Source organism: Gopherus evgoodei, chromosome 3 (assembly GCF_007399415.2).
Source record: "Gopherus evgoodei ecotype Sinaloan lineage chromosome 3, rGopEvg1_v1.p, whole genome shotgun sequence".
NCBI lineage: Eukaryota > Metazoa > Chordata > Testudines > Testudinidae > Gopherus > Gopherus evgoodei.
In genome coordinates, this window is record NC_044324.1 from 79,616,095 (window position 1) to 79,628,574 (window position 12,480).

Below are 12,480 nucleotides of genomic sequence, written 5' to 3' on the forward strand. Positions count from 1 at the left end.
CACTAATAATAAACACTTTCAATGTCAGCTATAACAAGCAGCTGTGTTCAAGTCTCAAGGGTCACTCTGTTTTATTCAAATAGGTTTACCTCATTTCTCTCTTTGCAAAAAGCAAAATTGTTGCTCTACAGATGACAAGAATTGCATGGTAACAGACACCTACATACAGCTCCTAGTTTTATGAATGGGGGGACTCCTCTTGAAACTATACATTAAAATCAAATGGAACAGATATCTATTACAGTTTGGGTGAATATTTTGAAGCCAGAATGCCAAAAATAAGTAATAGCTTCAATTTCAACACCCATCAGATTTAAACAACTGGAAATTCCCAGGTTTTCCTGATTCTAAGAATTCTTCAAACACCACTTTTTTGTTGATGATATATTCTGAAGTCATGTAAAAGTGATATTCAAACTTCCATGAAATAAAAGTTTTTAAGAAGTAAGTCTCAGAGAATGAGAGAATTTCAGGTCATCTTCCATATATCAAGAGTGACAAGAAAGTGTAGACTGTAGTGACTTCTCCATGAGGTTCTAGTTTAAATGTAAAATAAAACACTGGCTTGCTATGTATATTTATTGTAGAGAATCTCTTTGGGAGGAACTTGGGATAAGTCAGGCATTCTGTTTATTGTAATATGGAAAGCCGTCACTCTCCCGCCCCCACTCCCCTGCCCGTTTGTAATATTCTAGCTACTATGCCAGTACAGTTTATGATCTTCAAACTGTTTTGGTTGGCCTTTGCATATAACCTTCAATGGAACTAGAGGAAAATTCCCCAGCAGCATCCCTTTTTTGGCTGATCAAAGATTTGATATTTATAACTATTTAGTAGGGTTTCCAAAACCCATTCTGCCATTCTTTTTTGCTACCATATTTTGAACATTAGTAGATCTTCAGTCAGTGCTGGTAGTTTTTGTACTAAAACCAGTAGCTCAATTTAAGCTTATTACTGGTCACACAAATTTGTATGCATTTCACTGCTTGATTGCTTAATTTATAATTTAAAGTCCAATAATGGCAGAGTAAGTATCGCGCTTTTCAACACACTACAAAGATGTTTCGGCCTAACTAAAAAGCAGAATGAGTACACTGCAACTCAGCTGGCTTCAGAGTCTTATTTCCTGATGCAAGCTTCAAATGTGTATTTACTATTCAGACACCTGCCAAGGTTAATATCTTTTAGCTGAAGCAATGGTGACCACTTTTTGTAAAAAACTGAGTAAACATTTTGAACACTATCCTGCCAATTCACTGGTAGACTTAGAGGTAGGGAGTCATTGTTCACTCAACTGCAATAATATATTCAATTAAAAACCTATTCAAATCTTAGTGGAGAATTGCAGTATCTTCAAAGAATCTGCCACATTCTCCTAAACTGATTGTAATGGAGAAACAAAATCACTTAGATTTTTAAAGAAAGCTGGTATTTTTCATTAGAAATGAGTCCAATTTTTCTTTACTATATCAACAAAATGCATTGTATATGCCCCTTATTCCAACTCAGAAATAAGTTACACACAAGCCCTACGTTATACACCACACCCGAAGTGAACATAAATCTATACTTGAGGATGTGATAATGTGCTTGTTCGAATACAATTCACATGTGCAACACCCAAAAGATACAGAAGTCAGGCTTGTAAATGAACAAAAGTTATTTTTGACTGCATTTTTGAATAAGAGTGGACACTCTTACAAGGAGAGCAAGGCTTTGCATACAATTAGAGGATAGTGTAAAATGCATTTGGACCATCTGAATTAGAAAAGGAAAAGAGATTCCCCACAAACACACCTGTAGTATATGCAGTTCTAAGAAATCATCTATTCACCACTCTTGTAGAAAAAATGTAATCACTATTGAAGAGCCTAGTTAGGACCTGTCATATACTACTATACAACTCATTTTTAGATGTTTTAAACATCCATCAAGCTGAAACTGGACAATTTTTCATCCCAGATGCACTTTTAGAGGTCTTGTCTCACCCTGTGCATGAGTAAAGTCCTGTTGAAATGAATGAATATCATGGACATGTAAGGAGAAAGTATTCCTCTTTATTCTTTTGGGGAATGGGATTTAAAAAATAATGAGGAAGTCATTATGACTGTTTTTCATGGTTTCAGATATTTGTAGAGTAAGCCTCAACAGATATTAGCCAAGATGGTCAAGGATGTAACCCCATGCCCTGGATGTCCCCAAGCCTCTGACTACCAGAAGCTGAGACTAGACAACAGGAGATAGATGACTCAATAAAATACCCAGCTCTGTTCATTCCCTCAGAAGCATCACGCATCAGCCAATGTTGGAAGACAGGATACTGGGCTAGATAGACCATTGGTATGACCCAGTATGGCTATTCTTATGAAAAGCTAGTCCAACAAATACTGCAACCTGTAAAGAAGACTTGCTATTTTACTTAACAGCCAAGCTATTGAGGTTTTTAAATAACTAAATATGGGCAATTACTATTACACATTCCATACTACATATCACATACACAGGTGTTCGGTTTCATCTCTCCCACTGTCATTAAATATGTGCGTACATGAAGAGATGCACAGACCCCTGTGCAGCATGGAGATTGTACTAAACCTCATTAATGTCAATGAGTCTCCAAGGCCGCCTACAATGTCAAAACATTTTCATATTAAGAATATTTAGGCATCAACATGATACTCCTATTTATCTGGATTTGGGCCATTACTCTCAGTCAGCAATATACGTTATTCCTAGTGTACCGCACAATATAGTTCGCAAATTTTCTCCTCAGTGCTAAGGTACTGTGGCTGAAAGCAAAGGGGTGGGGGGGAGAGAGGGTTATCATCATGGTATCTGGAGTCTATTCTGTTTACACATATAAATTCCATTAATTCTAACAGAACTCCCATGTGCTTCTGTGCTAGGATGCAACCAGAAACATTAGCCCTACCACTGAATTTCCTGCTTTTTAAAGTTATATGAGATATAAATCATTGTTAACAATTGACTAATCAGGATTTTATTAAACGCATATTTTGGAGTATATCACCCAATAGTCTGTTGTGTACACCCTCCTCCTAGTACTCATTGCTGTCTGCCATTTAAAAACATATGTTAGTACATATTATAAAAAATGCAATGTTGTCTAATTTTACATCTTAACACTACTTGTGCTTCTACAGGACTTTTCATTAGTAATGTTGCTATCCTGCTCATTTTACAATTTGGTCAACTGAGGCACACCTTGGGTAAGTGGTTTGCCCAATACCTCAAAGCTGGAAAGTGAAAAAGCTTGAAATAGAAACTTGAAATTCTGATTCTTTATTAGACAAGATTTCCTTCCACTTTGCGCAGCTGATTTTGATGCATAATGTCCAACGCCTTCAAATCAATCTTTGGAGTTCGATGGTTAAGTGTGAAGAGAACACCAATATTTAAAAGCACGTATCCATGGTACTACAATGAAGTACTATGCCAGTCTACCTGCTACATGAGTACTGAGATACTAACTACAGTGAAGGGCCCACGCAAGTCAATCTTGAATTTCAGAAGAATATACACTCATCTGAAGCAGAATTTAGCTTTTCACTTACACATTGAAGTGCCTTCCGAAATGTTATTAATAAAATGTTACTACACAAGCCCTGTAGTTAAATACTTAACACACTTCCTTAGCCATTTTATTCTATTCAAATGTATGAAAAGCAATTATTCAATTTCCTACCCAAAATTTCATTTTCCCCTTATCCAAACAATTGTCAAATAATACAAGTAAACTACACCAAATAATCGACCACCTTGAAATTACACACTTACATGTAGCTAAAACAAAAATCTCATACAAATCTACCTACTCCAAAGAAGAAAAAAAAGGTATAAAAATACATGCTCTCCACTCAAGACCTAAAATACCACACTATAACACATACAAATTTTATGACAATGATGAAGTCTCAAAAATGGATTTTTATCATTAAAACACTGACAAATGTTCAACTACAGCAGAGCAAACAGCAACACTATAATTTCGCAATCTTTTTAGATACTAAAGTCTGATGGGTGCCATTTCTGTCTCACGTTCATTATTACCATAAAGAATGAAAAATGCAGTTTACTCCAGAGCGGCCAGGGCTTCAGTAATAAGGGTATGATGATCTCACAATAACTGAAGCATTTTAAGCAAGACACCGGCTGTATTATAAAAATAGCCTGTTCCACAAAAGGAGAGGCATGATTTCACACTTAGCTTCTTTCATGACAGCCAGAGCTTTTGCAGCTAATGGCCTTGCCTACATGTTATATTTTAATGATCTGAGAAAACTGTTATCAGAGTTCCCTTGCTCTCTAATTTTACTCCAAAAAGAGAGGGAGGGGGGAAGCATCATCTCTCAATAAGCACTATCTTCTTTGCAGACCCCATTAGGCAGGAAAGAAATTAGCTCTTTTTGTTTAATACATTCAACAGATGAAATTAACAGAAAAACCACTCTGGAGCAAAAAGATGTCATCTGAGAAATGAAGAAATGATCTGATGCTTGCCAGAAACCATTAAAATTGGTTCTCCTTTACCACAAGCACACTGCCAATAATAAAATTATTTTGCAGGCTGTTACACACACTTACCAACTAAACTGTTTGGCAACAACTTGCAGTAAGTTACAAACTAGCCTGAAGTCGGGTTGGAACCCCAAGCAAAGGCAGGCATTTTACAAGTGAGTGTGACCAATAACCCCACGCAGGTGTCTAATGAAACAGCTGAGCCACTCTTAAAGAAAAGCCATAGAAGCAAGCAACAAAGCTACAGAAAGGACCCTCTTTCATGGGGCAGTAACTTCGAAACTGCACCCACCCCACAACATCCCTACACTGCAGAACACAGCAACGTGACCACTCACCCGAAGGGGAAAGTGGGAGAAATCCGGGAACTGAACAGTTTCACTGTCACGATACACATAAGATCCCGAACACAAAACCCCATCAAAGGACAGGCGGAGGTGGAGTCGGGTTGATGAGAAGAGCTTCACATACAGAGTGGCTGTAAAGAGGGGTCTGGCAGGAAGTATTTAGCCACCCAGCGAGGACAAAAATTCACACTGTCACACTGTTTGAGGGAAGTGTGCAAGGAACCCAAAGGGCAATGCAATCCCGATTGCTTTGCTTTTTAGCAGCACCCTCCTCGCTTTATGTTAACCTAGGCATTCTTTGCTCGCCGGGGGGCTTGGATCCAACAAATGCATAGCAAACCCTGTGGGTGGGTTTGCCTTTTTTAAGAAAGATCGAGCCAGTCGCCGTAGCACAAAAGAGCTAAAATGCTCAAATAAACAATGCGAAGGGGAAATAAGGAGGAGGGGGTAGACAAGGTGTCTTCGCCTCACCCCCCTCCTCCTCTCACTGCTCGTTAAAAAGGCCTCGAAATCTGACAGCTGCTTTTCTCCGCTCGTACAAAACAAGAGCCCCCGTGTCTGACTTATTACTCTTGTGCTCCTCCTCCTGCTTACTCAAAACACCCATCACCATGCATGCAATATACCATCTACACTTTCCTCTGGCGCGCACACTAAAGCAACTGCGGGCTGACCATCATCTCTGCTCCTCCTTCATCCCACCATAACGCCCATAAAAGGCACCCTTTGCGGTGGTCCCTAAACGTCAAGCTAAGCTAGTATCGGCCAGCAACAAACAGCCGATCTGGACTCACTCGCTTACTCTCTCACGCGCATACACACACACTTCAGATCCTTTTACACACTTTCAGTTACGCAACGTTTCTGTGGTTGGTTCCCACTTTTAGAAATTACTGTTCGCCCTCCTGCGAACCGGCCTTGTTTTTAAATATGCCCCCGCAGCAGCTGGCTCGGAGAAAATCCGCCCCTTCTCCGCCCCCCCCCCAGCTGCACACACACCAAACTTCATCTCCATCATTCCCCGGGGAAAAGAGCCGCGAAATGGGGGCTCACCTTCTTCGCCTGCAACTTTCGATCCTTCCCCTCTCGCTGCAGCCTCCCCAGCCCGCTGAGGCTCGGGGGCAGAGTGGGACGTGGAGGAGGGGGGGGGGCTGGATTTGCTGATGATGGAGGGGGAGGGTTATTTTCTGCGGTTAGGAATGTGCAGCCGCGGAGACGCACCTCACATGGCGATGGCTTAAAACCCAGCTGCCTCCAAAGTCTTTGCAGAGAAAAATAGAGGGAGGGGACGGGGAGCAGCAGGAGGAGGGGGGAAGCCTGCAGCAGGGGAGGGGGGCGTGGGGAGGGGGAGTCGCACAGGAATCGCTACGCTGCTGCTGCACTCGGGACTGGCGGCGGCGGCTGCACAAAGCGATGGCAGCTCGGTGCCTTCGCAGCCCGGAGGCGTGTCGCTGCTGCTGCTGCGGCGGCTGCCCCCGTTCTGTTGGTTACACTCCCCCGTGGCTCGCGCTCTCCCCAGTGGAACGCCGCCTACTCCCCTCAATCGCTACATTGTTGACACTCGCAGGCTGACATCATTCCCCCCCCCTCCTGCCTCCTCCTCCTCCACCGCCCGCCTTTCCCATTCACAATAACGCTACGTAAACCGCGTAGCACACTCTCCCTCGGCGGCAGGGACGCCTTCGCGCAGAAACAGGCATAGCGCCGCTCCACGAATAGCGACTTCGCCGGCATCCGCGCGCCCAGGCGCACGCGCATCTCCCTCCCCAGCGTTCTCAGCGAGCCAGTCTGTCTCTTTCTCGCTCGCTCTCTCCAGCTTTTGCTCCCGGAGGCCTCCCTGTTGTGCTCGCGCCCGGCCGAGGGGCAGGCTGGGAGTTGTAGTCCTCGCTCTCCGCGTTGGGGGCTCGCTGCTGATGCAGAGCCCCGCGGGGAGGAGGCGGGGGCAGCCGGTCCAGCGCCGCGCGGCCAGCGGCGGGGAGGTGCTGCTCTCACGGTTGTGTGGCTGGGCTCTGCTCCCTTAAAGGAACACACACACACACACACACACACACACATACCCCAGGCGCTGCAGGATCCCGGGGCTGGGGGAGCCAGGGATTTCCCTAGACCCCCCCCAGAGGGGGTGTACACCCCCCTGAATTTCCCCAGCACCCCCCCCGTAGTTTTGTGAGCTAGTTACATACCAATTTAGTAACTGTTTGGAAATCTGAATTTAAACTGAAACATTAATACACACTTAAAAGCTTACACAGTGTGTGATAAAATGTGTATCTGAAAAAGTATACTAGATTTGAAAAGTATGAACATAGACTAGCTTCCTTGCTTCCTTATACAGCTGTTGGGTTTTTTTTATGTCAGTGCATTCATGACGTTGGCCAACCTAATAATATCAAATGATGATTTGTAAGCAAAGTCTAAATGAGCTCTCCCTGACAGCTAGTGATGAGCTGGGGCTGTGAGACCAGATTATATTTACATTCATACCTAATCTACCTAGGTATCCAACAAACAGAGCTGTGTTGTCCAAGTGATAGATTTTGGCTAGGGTTGGGTTACAAACCACTTGAATGTGGGGGGATGAAATGTTGTTCTTATTGTATGAGTAAAGGGCAGCAGAACTGTACTTAGCCTGTGATGATTTGAAGGCATCAAGAGAGAGGGTGGGGATCTGTCCCTCTCCACTGTTTAAAGACAGAGCTGATTAGGCTCCATGGATAGTCTTTTGTTCTGTTAAGTGACCACTGCAGCTGAAATCACTGAAAATCAGGTCTAAGTGCTTAGTCCTGTTGTGGGGACAGTGTTCGTGTGGGGCAGCGTTTTTGTGGAAGAGACAGCTCAGATTGCACTAGCAGCGAGGTTCCCGCAATGAGAGCTTAGCTGAAATGACTGAGAGCTGGTGGAACCTCAAGAGACCAACTTGCAGAGGTCACAGGGGCAGGTGGCAGCAGAAGGTGACTGCGCAGGGCCATTGGCAACAGAGCGGTAGAGTGAACGGTGGCACAACGAATAGTCGTGGCCAGAGCAAACAGCTGGAGGAACGAGCAAGGTGCCTTCTTATCCCCCACCTGGAAGGTGTACTCACATGAAAGCACCTCTGAACTCTGAGTGTACTCTCCACTGACCAAGGACAACACCGGTGAGTGGGGTTCAGGGGAGGGAAAAGTTAAATAAACATTTGTTTGTTGGACTATATTTTAGTCACTTTGCTCCAGAATGCTAGAGTTGTGACTAGGAATGGAAACTTATATAAATATTTTTCCTAGTAGGCCAAGATTTTAAAAATGCATTATTTGCCAAGGTTGTTATCTCACATTTTTGCTATCTTGAGAGGTCCTTATGTTGGGGAGTTTCTGTACTAAACATTTTTATTATTCTAATTAATTTTTACATAAGAATGGTCATACTGGGTGTCACGGAGTCACCGGGCGATGCTCTGGAACTGCTCCCCACCAAGCCAGTCAGGACTTTGGGGAGCCTCCTCTCCCTTGGAGCAGACTTGTTCAGGGCAAGAAGGTCACACGTCTTCACCTCCTGGGTCTCTCCTTGGAGCATTCAGCATCCTCTGCCCCTCCGTGCGCTTCCCACAGCGAGCCCACACAGGCGGGGTCCTGGGGAAGCCACAGGGTCCTGCACCCCCACTTTGCAGTCCGATGTGACTCTCAGCCAGCCAGTAAAACAGAGGTTTATTCGATGACAGGAACAGGGTCTAAAACAGAGCTTGTAGATACAGCGAACCGGATCCCTTGGCCGGGTCCATTCTGGGGGCAGTGAGCCAGACCCCCACATCTGCCCTCAGCCAGCTGCAGCCTAACAACCCCCTCCAGCCCCTCCTCTCTGCTCAGCTCCTTTCCTGGGCCAGGAGGTCGCCTGATCTCTTTGTCTCCAACACCTTCAGCTGGCATCTTTGCAGAGAAGGGGCCCAGGCCATCAGCTGCTTGGAGACAGAGTGTCAGGCGTTTAGGTGCACTGGCACCTTGCTCTGCAGCAATCACACACCCTTATTCCACCACCTAGCTACTTAAGAACTGCATAGGCGACACTGAGGCACCAACACAGAATTCAGAGCAAACATCAAGAACATTCCCAGTTCATCACACTGGGTCAGACCAATGGTCCATATAGCCCAGTACCCTGTCTTACAACAGTGGTGCTTCAGAGGGAATGAACAGAACAGGTAATCATCAAGTGACCATCCCCTGTTGCCCATTCCCAGCTTCTGGCAAACAGGCTAGGGACACTCAGAGCATGGTATTGCATCCCTCCCCATCCTGGCTAATAGCCACAGATGGACCTGTTCTCCAGGAATTTATCTAGTTCTTTTTATAATCCTGTTATAGTTTTGGTCTTCACAGCATCCCCTGGCAAAGAGTTCCCTGGGCTGACTTTATATTGTGTGAAGAAGTACTTCCTTTTCTTTTTTTAAAACCTGCTGCCTATTAATTTCATTGAGTGACTGCTAGTTCTTGTGTTATGTGAAGGATTTGATAACATTTCCTTACTCACTTTCTTCGCACCAGTCAAGATTTTATAGACCTCTGTCATATCCCCCATAGTCATCTCTTTTCTAAGATGAAAATTCCCAGTCATTTTAATCTCTCCTCCTGTTTCATACCCCGGATCATTTTAGTTGCCCATCTCTGTACCATTTCCAATTCCAATATATATATTTTTAGGATGCGTGACCAGATCTGCACACACTATTCAAGGTGTGCACGTACCATAGATTTATATAGAGACAATATGATATTTTCTGTCTTATTAGCTATCCCTTTCTTAATGATTCCCAACATTCTGTTTGCTTTTGTGACTGCTGCTGCACACTGAGGGTATGGCTACATTTGGAATTTCAAAGCGCTGCCGCTTCAGCGCTTTGAAGTGTGAGTGTAGTCAGAGCGGCAGCTAAAATGGGCAACTAAAATGATCCGGGGTATGAAACAGGAGGAGAGATTAAAATGACTGGGAATTTTCATCTTAGAAAAGAGATGACTATGGGGGATATGATATACATATGCATGTAAACCACATCCCTTACGGGTGTAGCGTGCAGTGCTGGGAGCCGTGCTCCCAGCGCTGCTGCCCTGATTACACTGACACTTTACAGCGCTGTATCTTGCAGCGCTCAGGGGGGTGTTTTTTCACACCCCAGTTGCAGCGCTGTAAAGTGTGAGTGTAGCCAAGGCCTGAGTGGATGTTTTCAGAGAACTATCCACAACGACTCCAAGATCTCTTTCTTGAGTGTTAACAGCTAATTCAGATGCCATCGTTTTGTATGTATAGTTGAGATTGTTTTCCAGTGTGCATTACTTTGCATTTATCAACATTGAATTTCATTTGCCATTTTGTCACCCAGTTTTGTGAGATCCCTTTGTAACTCTTTGCAGTCTGCCTGGGACTTAACTATCTTGAATAGTTTTGTATTACCTGCAAATTTTGCCACCTCACAGTTTACCAGTTTTTCCAGATGAATATGTTGAACAGTACTAGTCCCAGTACTGACCCCTCAAGGGTACCACTATTTATCTCTCTCCTTTCTGAAAACTGCTAATTTATTCCTACCCTTTGTTTCCCATCTTTTAACCAGTTATTGATCCATGAGAGGACTGCCCTCTTATCTCATGATGGCTTACTTTTCAAAAGTCAATTTAAATTAAACACATTTTTTTAATTATATATTTTTTAGAAATCTAGATCTGTTATGTGTTTTGGTGTAACTTGCATTATTCTTATGTTAAATTTGCATAATCCTAACAAAACATTTACTTTATTCATATCTCTTTTATTTATCTCATTGGTCCTGACACCCCCCCTGTAAATTCGAACACCCCCCCAATTTCAATTCCTGAGGAAACTACTGGGGGAAATGCAATGAGAGCAGTGATTCAGGCCCACGAGGCTGCCGGAGTTTTGCATTAAGCGATGGGAATGACCAGGGGCGCATCAGCTTTGCAAAAACTGTCCTCAGAATTGGTAGGCCTGGCACGAAATCCATCACCGCCACTGCCGCCACCCCGATGACAACAACGACAGTATTCTAAATTTTGATTCCAGCGATATTTCACTTGGCCGACAACTCCCCACCCCCCCAAGAAAACCATGTCCCCAATGCAACTGCCAGCGCACTGTGTTCATGCACCAGCCCCTCCAAATGATAAGAATAGCAAACACATCCTGAGATTAAAAAACAAACAGTACATGGTGGGGGTTTTCTTTGCTTTCTGGTTTTGGAGTCTTTGGGGTGCACTTGATTTATTTTTGCAAGTTAAGTGCAACTATGAGTCTTGCACCTTCCTTAAAAAAAAAAAGATTGTTATGCCTTTCCTTAATTCCAGCACCTGGAACATTAAGGAAAATGCCAAATATCATGAGATCTAAAATCATGAGAGCTAGCACCACTACCATGAGTACGGGTGAATAGACTTTGGTACGCCTAGGATATGAGCCTGAGAAAAAGGTATTCTGAGAAAGAGAAAGGTGACCTGGTAAATGTGTCACAACAGGCTAAGAATGAGACCACATAAGGGGATCTTTCTAAACACAGGGATTTGAATAACTTTTTTACATTTTATTGGATTAGTGGTCTTCGAAAAGAAGATGATCCTAAGAAAATTCGCAGTGAATTGTGATATTGACTTAGTCGACAAAACTACAGTTAGTAATTATTAATATTTCAGTATTTGTGAATGTTTTGTTTTCTGTCAGATTGTTGGATGTTTTCATTGTCTCACTTATCTAGTTTTTACTTAATGAAAAAAATGCAAAAGAACAGTTTCACCCTCTTCCAACTGCTCTCAGTGAAGAGGAACTTCTGATGCTCCCTTCCATGATTATATCTGCTATATTTTCAATGCTTCATTAATCGCAAAATACATTCCAAATACACCAAGTTAATGCAAGGTAACTGCCACTGCCAGCATTTTACACAGGATACAGTACAGAGTGTCATCGCTTTGCGATTGATTCTCCACTGTCTTGCACTTTATATAATCATAAACAGCTGTGCAAAATGAGTGTCAAACATTCTAATTTAGTAGCATTTTACACCCACTTTGCATCGGTATAAGTGACTACATCAGCTGCAAGAAAATGGAGAATCAAGCCACACAACTGTAAATTTCCTTTTTGAGTGTTGTTCAAGTAAAATCTTGTTCATAAATGTTATTTAAGCATATAAACATGCACATGCTTAGCTTTAAGCACATGACAAATCCTGTTGTATTCAGCGAGACTATTCCTGTGTTTAAATGTTTACCAGATTGGGACCTTGTTTGTCTTTATTGTTTTATTTATCATAGAGCTACAAAAATAATTTGAAAGGAATGAGAAACAAAAATAAAGCTACCAAGGTACCAGCCATTCAGCATCATTGCAGAGAGCTTCAGACAGGGCTCAACATGTCTCCAGTGCCACCAATTTGAAATTTGATATATTCCATAGTACACCATGCACTTTCAGAGATACAGCCACAGAGTGAATCAAAGCTGAATTGAGTGTGGTAACTTAAGAAAAGTAAATCTAGAAAAAGGGAAATTTAGTCACTTTCTGGTCTGGTTAAAACCACCAGACTAAAGCCATCTGTAATTTACCTCTACCTCGA

General features: G+C 43.1%; 1 protein-coding gene across 6 annotated transcripts in view; it reads right to left on the bottom strand.

Moving 5' to 3' along the window:
• Positions 1–6,224, bottom strand: part of BACH2 (BTB domain and CNC homolog 2) — a 265,247-nt gene extending 259,023 nt beyond the window's left edge. For 5 of the 6 annotated variants that reach the window (XM_030555956.1, XM_030555953.1, XM_030555952.1 and 2 more), the window contains exon 1: positions 5,940–6,011. The gene's annotated coding sequence lies outside the window, so the exon portion shown is untranslated. Of the gene's footprint in view, positions 1–5,939 lie in introns of all 6 variants that reach the window. The other variant, XM_030555959.1, reaches the window with a different exon arrangement.
• Positions 6,225–12,480: the final 6,256 nt, after the last annotated feature.